The sequence below is a fragment of the Chrysochloris asiatica genome, unplaced genomic scaffold (genome assembly GCF_000296735.1).
Source record: "Chrysochloris asiatica unplaced genomic scaffold, ChrAsi1.0 scaffold00049, whole genome shotgun sequence".
Classification (NCBI taxonomy): Eukaryota; Metazoa; Chordata; class Mammalia; order Afrosoricida; family Chrysochloridae; genus Chrysochloris; species Chrysochloris asiatica.
Genome location: NW_006408567.1, coordinates 12,440,531 through 12,450,774, shown reverse-complemented (window position 1 = coordinate 12,450,774; position 10,244 = coordinate 12,440,531).

Genomic DNA, 10,244 nt, shown 5'->3' with positions numbered 1-10,244 from the left:
TAAGGATTAGTCCTTGTGTGGCACTGTAGGATAAGCAGTGGACCACAAGGTCAGTTTGAATGGCAAGACTGGTGATTCAAACTCACCAACTACTCCTTGGAAACCCTATACAGGGTTGCTACAAGTCAGAACTGACTCAGTGACACTTAAGAACAACAAAGGATAAACACTGGATCACAAGATTGGTTTGAACTGTAAGGTTGGTGGTTCGAATTTACCAGTCGCTCCTTGGAAACCCATACAGAATCACTGAGTTGGAATCGACTCAATGGCATTTAACAACAACTGAGGGAGATTCAGGACAGATCACTTTTTAAATATATATAATGTGATGAAAATATACAAAAACACTTACCAATGCAGCAACTTTCACATTTACCATTCAGCGACATTGGTTCTACTTCCCATGTTATGCCTTCACTATTGCCACCCTTTTCCAAAATATTCTCCTGCCCTAAACGTAAGCTCAAGGCCTCCCAACCCCAAATGATTCCTTACCTCCTGACTGCCCTCCCTCATAACCACTAACCATCTTTGTTTTTCTATATGTTTGCTTATATTATTTGAGATCATACTGTTTTTGTTCTTTTGCAACTAACTTATTTCTCTCCGCGTGTTTTCAAGTTTCATCCAAATGCGGCCTTTCTCTTTCTGTCTGTGTGCTGTTCCATTGTCTTGTCACACTTGTTTATTCATGCATTTACTAATGGACATTTTGGTTGCTTCCACCTTTTGGCTATTGTGAAGTATGTTGCAGTTAGCATTGATGTACAGGTTTCTGTGTGCATCCCGTCTTTCCTTTGTTCTGGGTACATGCCAAGGATTGGGAGTGATGGTTCATATGGTAGTTCTGTGTTCAACTTTTTTAGGAACCACCAAACTGTTTCCACAGTGGCCACACCATTTTATAGTTCCATCAACAACAAATGAGTGTTCCAATTTCCCCACAACCTTGCCAACACTTGTGGGGAATTTTCTTTTATCTTTTTTTGATTGCCATTTTATTTTTATGATTGCCATTCTAAGAGGGGTGAGGTGATTAGTTCATTGAGATATGAATTTGGATCAATTTTTAAAGGGTACTGTGTAGTGTACAGCATGGAATATTGGTGAATTGGAACAATATGTTACAACAGAACTGAAAATTAGATTGGTAAACCTCAGAAAAAAAGACATTTATGCTACCAACCATCAGCACTAGTGGTATAATTAAAAAACTTAATGAAGTGAAACCAACCAGCAGGGGAATGTTATTGAGTCTCCAGTAACAATTATAAATAAATTAAGTCACTGCATTTCAATGACATGGATTTCTGTGTTGCTTTCATGTGTGAACAAAACCTATACTTCTCTGAAGAGTATCATTGTTATTGCTATAATTAGTATTTCCCAGGGAGGTCCTGAGAGGTCTGCACCCCAGTCATGTTCTTCCTGGCTGGTTTGAAACCCTGCCTTCACAAGCCTATGCTGCCGCCATAGTAGCCCAGCTTAGCACTTTCACCCATACATCTCCATTAGGACCAAGCACAGGAGGAAACCGCTTCCTCTCCAAATCTGACAGGGCCTCTTTTCCCATATCCCCACCTTGCAAATATGCTTAGCAGGAAGTTACATTAGGAAGTTTAATTAGCAGAAAGCAAATAAAGTAGGATCTCAGCTGGAGCCCAGACAGTATCCCCCGCTGAGGTCAGATGTGTCTGAGCCTATGTTCATGAGTCTTTGTGCATGAGGAGTAAAAGAAAGGGGTAAGAGGAATGCAGACGATAGGTTTGGCTCCCTCAGGACCAAGAATCCCAAGACTGAACTGTAACCTTTCAGGTCACAGGCACACCCTGAGCCATGGAGTGGGAACAGGACTGGAATCAGCCAATTGGCTTAACCCTGTAGATTCCTCTAAAGGAATCTGAGCTGCATGGGAAAGTTTCTGGGAGTATTGCCAGGAGGAAGAATAAGGAAATGGAAGCAGGCTAGATAACCATTGTCTACTAGAAGAAGGGAAGAAAAGTAACTCCAGCAAAGATTTTTATGAGTCAGAAAAAAAAAAAAAAAAAGACTAAAATGGTTGTTAGAAGAGACTCTGAAACATGCTCTTGAGCATTGAGAAGCTGAAGTCACTGGAAGGAATGATGAAGTAAAAGAGCTAAATAGAAAATGTCAAAGGGCAGCTAGAGAAGACAAAACAAAGTGTTATAATGAAATGTACAAAGACCTGGATCAGAAACCCAAAAGAGAACACACTCAGTATTTCACAAGCTGAAAGAACTGAAAAAAAAAAAAAAAATGCAAACTTAGAGTTGCAATATTGAAGGAGTCTGTGGACAAAGTATTGAATGATGCTGAAGACATCAAAAGAAGATGGAAGAAATATGCAGTCACTGTACCAAAAAGAGTTGGTCCATGTTAAACTATTTCAAGAGGTAGTGTATGATCAAGAACTGATGGTATTGAAGGAAGAAGTCCAGTCTGCACTGAAGGTATTGGCAAAAAACAAGGTTCCAGGAATAGGCGGAATATACATTGAAATGTCTCAACAAACTGATGTAGCACTGGAAGTTCTCACTCATCTATGACAAGAAATTTTCAAGACAGCTACCTGGCCAACCATTTGGAAGAGAACCAAAGAAAGGTGATCCAATGGAATGTGACAATCATCAAACAATTTTACTAATATGACATGCAAGTAAAATTCTGCTGAAGGTCGTTAAAAATCAGTTGTAGCAGTACATCAACAGAGAGCTGCCAGAAATTCAAACCAGATTTAGATGAGGACATGGAACTAGGGATATCATTGTGGACATCAGATGGAACTTGGCTAAAAGCAGAGAGAATACCAGAAGGAAATTTACTTGTGCTTTATTGACTATGCAAAGGCATTCAGCTGTGTGGATCATAACAAACTATGCATACTATTGCAAAGAATGGGTTTGCCAGAACACTTATTTATGCTCATGAGGAACCTGTACATAGACCAAGAGGAAGTCATTTGAACAGAATAAGGGAATACTGAATGGTTTACAGTCAGGAAAGGTATGTATCAGAGATGTATCCTTTTATCAGACTTATTCAATCTGTATGCTGAGCAAATAATCCAAGAAGCTGGATTCTATGAAGAAGAATGTGGCATCAGGATTGGAGGAAGACTCATTAACAACCTATGACATGCAGATGATACAGCCTAGATGACTGTAAGCAAAGAGGACTTGAAACATTTACTGACGAAGACAGAAGGCCACAGCCTTCAGTATGGATTGCACCTCAGTGTAAAGAAATAAAAATCCTTACAACGGAACCAATAAATAACATCATTATAAATGGAGAAAAGTTTGAAATTGTCCAAGAATTCATTTTGTTTGTGTCCACAATCAATGCTCATGGAAGCATAAGACAAGAAATCAAACAACATATTACAATGGGAAAATCTTCTGCAAATGAGTTCTTTAAAGTGTTAAAGAGCAAAGATGTCAGTTTGAGGACTAAGGTGCACCTGACCCAAGCCATGCAATTGCCTTTTATTCATATGAAAGTTGGACAATGAGTAAGGAAGACGGTAGAAGAATTGATGCATTTGACTTATGGTGTTGGCAAAGAATATTGAAAGTACTATGGGCTGTCAGAATAACTAACAAATCTGTGTTGGAAGAAATACAGTCAGAATGCTCTGTAGAAGCAAGGATGAAGATTCTTCATCTCTCATGCTTTTGCATGTTGTCAGGAGGGACCAGTCCCTGGAGAAGGACATCGTGCTTGGTAAAGTAGAAAGTCAGCATGAAAGAAGAAGATCCTCAATGAGATGGAGTGACACAATAACAGCAAAAATGGGCTCAAACGTAATAACAATTGTGAGGATGGCGCAGGACTGCGTAGTGTTTTGTTTCATTATGCACAGAGTCACTATGAGTTGGAACCAACTTGATAGCACCTAATAACAATAACAACTACCAAGTACAAAGGAACCCTGGTACTGCTGGGGTTAAGCACTAGGCTGCTAACCAAAAGGTCGGCGGTTAGAACGTACCAGCCACTCTAGGAAAAGATGTGGCAGATTGCTTCCACAAAGATCTATCACCTTGGAAACTCTAAGGGACAGTTCTACTCTGTTCTCTAGGGTTGTGAGTTGGAATCAACTCAACCACAAAAGGTGGATACCAAGTACTATCTGGGAGTCTCTGGGTGCTACAGATAGTTAATATGGTTGGCTGCTAATTAAAAATTGGTGGTTTGAGTTCATGCAGAGGTAACTTGGAAGAAACGCCTGGTGATCTACTTCCAAAAACTCAACCACTGAAAACCCTATGGAGCACACAGTTTTTCTCTGGCACACATGGGTTGTCATGAGTCAGAATGGACTCAATGGCAACTGGTACTGGTACCAAGTACTATGTGCTTTGACGTATGCTAACACAAGTAATCCCTCATTTAACTCTGCCCAAACCAAAAAACCAAATCCACAGCCATCGAGTTGATTCCGACTCACAGCAACACTAGTCAGGGTTTCTGAGACTATAAATCTTGACTGGAGCAGACAACCTCATCTTTCTCCCTTGGAGTGGCCAATTCAGCCACTTCCTGGCCGTGTGATCTCTGGATCCTTATGTGGGGTGGGTGACCTGACTTTTAAGATAATTGTATGGGATGTGGCAAACTACCCCTGTTCTATTCCATAGATAGACTCCTAGATTATTGAGGATCCCTAAGGCACAGTGGTTAAAGGCTCAGCTGTTAACTGTGAGATTCAAACTCACCAGGGCTCCCTTGTACTTGGTGGTTGTTATTGTTTTTAGGTGCCACCTAGTCAGTTCTGACTCATGGCAACCCTATCTGGTACTGTAAAGATTAGACAACAACAACAACAACAAAACCTCACTGCTCTACAGTTGATACTATACTAACATTACAAGACAGAACTGTCTCAATCTTCACAGAAGCACACTGCCACATCTTTCCCCCATGGAGTGGCTGGTGGGTTTGAATTGCTGACTTTGTGCTTAGCAGCCAAGCCCTTGCTTAACCACTGCACCACCAGGTTTCCTTCTATAAGGATTACAGCCCCACGACCCAGTGAGGCAGTTCTATGAGCCAGGATTGACTTGCTGGCACCTATCAACAACAGTTTGAGAACACAGCACCAGGAGCCTTAGTTCCTCATATATAAAATGAATGGCTTTGTAGAGTCAGGATGGGGCTGCAATCTCAGCAACCAATTTATTCTCTCTGCTACCATATTTGTAGAGCAAGTCAGCCGGGCTATCTGCTTCACATCGTCACAGTCCATACTCTGAGTCCCAGGTTGCTAGGGCAGTTCCAACATGAACCTTTGCTGACCCCAGTGCTGGAGGGAAGCATCTAGACAGTCTCCTATGAGCAATGAAATGCTCCATTCACACCTGCCTCTCATGACTCCTCCCAACCACTAGGGGGCAGGAGAGTGTGACTGAACTCTATGCCTGAACAATGGAGAGCCCAACAGTTGGGGAATGGTAGTGATGGCTACCACAGAGTTGAACAAAGTTGAAGGTACCTTGGAGGTTTCTTAGGGTCGCCATGAGCAGCAAAGGAAAGCTCAATCCCATTTCCTGCTTTGTATCTGCTTTTATTCATTAGTGTACATATAAATTTCTGTGCAGGAAAAACAAATTTAAGAAGTTTCCTCTGAGGCCCCTGGCAGCTCTAATGTTCTATACCTACCACTCTCCATCAGTCCCTGGTTAAACCTCATCTAGGGCAGTGGTTCTAATCGTGACTTCACCTTGGAATCACCTAGAAGCTTGTAAAAATCCTGATGCCCAGACCTCACCCCAGACCAGTTCAATCAGAACCTCTGAGCTTGGGATTCAGACATAAGCAATTTTGTTAAGTAAACCTAGGTTGAGGATGGCTGTTCCTAGCAGAGTCCTGAACGAGCGTTAAACTCTGTGGGTGTGGCTCTCTTATCCTCCCAGGTGAGAGTTGTAGATGAAGCCAGAGAAGGAGTTTTGTCTCCACCTAGAGGCAAGAAAGGAACTCTGGGAGCCTAATGGTTACGAATTGGGTTGCTAATCTCATGGGCAGCGGTTTCGAAACTACCAGGGGTTCCACGGGAGAAAGATGAGGCTTTCTGCTCCTGTAAAGATTTGCAGCCTCGGAAACCCTATACAGGGTCACTATGAGTTGGTACTGACTCCGTGGCACATAACCACCACCACCACCACCACCACCACCACCAAAGAGGCAAGAAGTGAGTTGAGTCAGGTTGGAGATAATTGGGTAATTACCCTAATGACTCCAGCTCATTCCAAGCAGTGGGGAAATGGGAATAACAACGTGGGCAGTGGGGTGTGGGAGTGCCCAGCGGGAAGTGTTGTCCCTCTCTGCCAGGCCTACGGACAACATTCTCTGTACGTGCCGCTGCTCAGTGTTGAGAAAACAGGAAGTCAGTTCTTCCGGAGCAGGAACAGGTCCAGGCATTTTACAAGTTACATTGTGTGTATGTACACATGCACAACACAGACCACACCACAAACGTATACATACTTATGTTGTTATTAGTGCCGCAGAGTCGGTTCCAGCTCCTAATCACCCTATATACAACAAGACTCAACACTCCCCAGTCCTGCGCTATCCTCATAATTGTTACGTTTCACCCAGGGTTGCAGCTACTGTGTCAATCTATCTCATTGAGGATCTTCCTTTTTTTCACTGACCCTTCAACTTTACCAAGCGTTATGTCCTTTTCCAGGGGTTAGTCCAAAGTACGTGTGACAGAGTGTCACCATACTTGTTTCTAAGGACAATTCTAACTGTGTTTCTTCCAAGACAGATTTATCTGGTCTCCTGACTTCTTGTTGTTAAGTGCGGTCAAGTCGATTCCAATTCATAGCGACCCTATATACGGTTTCCGAGGAGCAGCTGGTGGGTTTGAATTGCTGATGGTGTGGTTCACAGTCCAGTACTGATGCTACAGCACCACACCAGTAGTTCTTCTGACAGTCCATGGTATATTCAATATTTTTCACCTATGCCATAATTTAAAGCATCCATTTTCCCCTGGTCTTCCTTATTCATTGTTCAGGTTTCTTAGCATGTTGTTGTTTGTTGTTATATGCCCGTGAGTCTGTTCTGAGTCATAACCACCCTGTATATGAGGTGATTGAAAATGCCATGACTTGGGACAGAGCAGCCCAGAAGGTCCAGTGGCTAACATCTTAGATGGGAATAGGGCCTACTTCTTTCTGTGTTCTGACCTCTTCAGTGTGGGGTGGTCCAGTGTTCCTCTTTAAAGTCATGAGAAAGTGTGCAGCGCTGACAGGCTGATTGTACCCACCTTGAAGGATGGCCTTTCCTAGGGGTCAGAGGAGAACACCAGTCCCTGGGAGGAACTGGAGTCAGAGTACTGAAGAACCACACATGTATGTTGTTGTTGTTATGTGTCGTGGAGTCGGTTCCGACTCATAGCGACCCTGTACAGGGTTTCTGAGGCTGTAAATCTTTATGGGAGTAGAAAGCCTCATCTTTCTCTCGCGGAACAGCTGGTAGTTTCGAACTGCTGACCTTGTGGTTCACAGCCCGATTCGTAACCACTACGCTACCAGAGCTAGCATCCCATAATGTTTTGTCTGCCCCTTCCAGAGGCCTTTGTGGTGGAATCCATCTTGAAGAAATGCTTCACCTACACCCAATATTATGGCCCTTCCTAAACAGGCTGGAGTCCTGGTGTGGCATTGGGGGTTAATGTGCCAGACTGCAAAGCTGTTTGAACTGCTGGGTCGGAGGTTCAAGCTCACCAGCTGCTCCTTGGAAACCCTATACAGGGTGGCTATGCATTGGAACTGACTCAACGGCGCTTAACAACAACAACAACAACAACCAATAGGCTACTTCCCAGAAATCCCCATCTATCCCTACAAATAAACATTATGCCTTTTCCCCATCCAAAACTTTCCAAAAGTCAGCAAAATCTTAGTTCTGGGAGATAGGAGTTAAGCTTTGCTTTAAAGCCTCATCTCCAATTGCAAGCCTCTTTCTTATAATAAACCTTTGCTCAAATGGGGGGGGGGGGATGAAATGAAAATACCCTAACTTGGGTCAGGAGTACCTTCGTCCTCAAACTGACATCTTTGCTCTTGAACACGTTGAGATTATTTGCATCAGATTTGCCTAATGCAATAATATGTCTTTTGCATCTATGAGAATTGATTGTGGATCCAAGTAAAATGAAATCATTGACAACTTCAATCTTTTTTCTGTTTATGGTAATGTTGTTTATTGGTCCAGTTGTGAGGATTTTCATTTTCTTTACTTTGTCTTTCATCTTCATCAATAAGTCTTTGAAGTTCTCTTCACTTTCAGCAAGCAAGGTTGTATCATTTGTATAATCACAGGTTGTTAACGAGTCTTTCTCCAATCCTGATGCCATGTTCTTCTTCATATAATCCATTTTAGCAGATTATTTGCTCAGCATACAGATTGAATAAGTATGGTGAAAGGATAGAAGCCTGACACACATCTTTCCTGATTTCAAACCATTAAGTATTCCTTTGTTCTGTTCGAATAACTGCCTGTTGTTCTATGTACAGGTCCCACATGAGCACAACTAAGTATTCTGGAATACCCATTCTTCATAGTTTGTTGTGCTCCACACAGTTAAATACCTTTCATAGTCAATAAAGCTCAAGTAATCATCTTTCTGGTATTTTCTTCTTTCAGTCAAGATCCACCTGATGTCAGCAATGATGTCCCTCGTTCCACTCTTCTGCTGAATCTGGTTTGAATTTCTGGCAGCTGTCTTTTGATGTACTGCTGTAACCACAAAAATTATCTTCAGCAAAATTTTCCCTTCAAGTGCTATTAGTAATGAATAAACCTTTCAATACATGCACATATACAAATTCACACATACATTTGCATACTACTTACAAACATGCAAAATTCCTGGCTGTAATTCCTGGTGTAAGTAATTAATATATGTTACTGCTAGCTGGAGTCCTAGTATGGCACTGTGATATAATGCAACGTCAGCAGTTCAAATTCACCAGATGCTTCTTGGAAACCCTACACAAGGTCGCTGTGAGTAAGAACTGACTCGAAGGCACTTAACAACAACTTCTAGATGAAAGGTTGGGGATTCAAATCCACCTATAAGCACCTTAGAAGAAAAGTTGGTGATCTACTTCCAAAAATATCAGCTATTGAATACTCCATGGATCATAATTCATTGTCATGAGTTGATTTGATGGTAACAATGGCAATTGATCATGTTCTGGGGGAAGGGAAGCAATTAGAACTCTAACATCTTTTTTAGAGACACAATTCAATCCATTACACCTCCCTACTACCCTCTTCCCAGCCCTCCTAGGGATCCAAGAAATACCAGCAAGGACTCTCACCACCCAGGTATGTGTAAAGGTTCAATGACTAGATCACTGAACACACATGAAGTGTACAGATACACAGTGTACTAGGTGAGCTCTCTCTGAAATGACCCCTTACCATGCATGGTTATTGGTCCCTTCTCCCTTTCCTTGATTTGATTTGATATTTTTGTTTCTCTGTTAAGCTCACTCATCACTCACAACAAAGAATCCCTCAAATTTGTAGGCTGCAGAGTCCCTGGGTAGTAGTAACCAAACATTAATGTGCTTGGTTACTAAACAAAAGGTTAGAGATTCAAGTTCACCCAGAGGCACCTTGGAAGAAAGGCCTGGCGATTTATTGCCAGTACATTAGCCATTGAAATGTCTTTTAGATAAAATTATGCCTGTTGTTAGTACAAAAATTAGACGATCCTATGGAACATGGTTCTACTCTGACACACATGGGATTACCATGAGTTGACATCAACTTGGCATCAACTAACAAACTGGTTTGGTTTGTTAGTTCCTCTGAAATTAACCAGGGATGCATAGTTGCTGCAGTTTGGTTACCTCACTGGACCTCATAGATTTATCTCAGTTGAAACACATGCTCCTCCTACTGGCCCCATCTCCTTTCATGCTGGGACCCACTTCACTTTCTCCACAGGGAGCCTGCTAGTCACACAGCCTGCTTTGAGCCCACATCTAGAGCTTCCCAACCGGACTGGGGCTTTAACTGCTTATTCAGTATCACTCCTGCTGAAAATCTACATTTCCACCCTAGATAAACTGAATCCGAATCTACCTTTTACCAAGCTCCCCAGGTGATTCTTATGTATACATTTTTTGTTGTTGTTAAGTATCATGGAGTTGGTTCCAACTCTTGGTGGTGGTGTGCTGTGGAGTCAGTTCTGA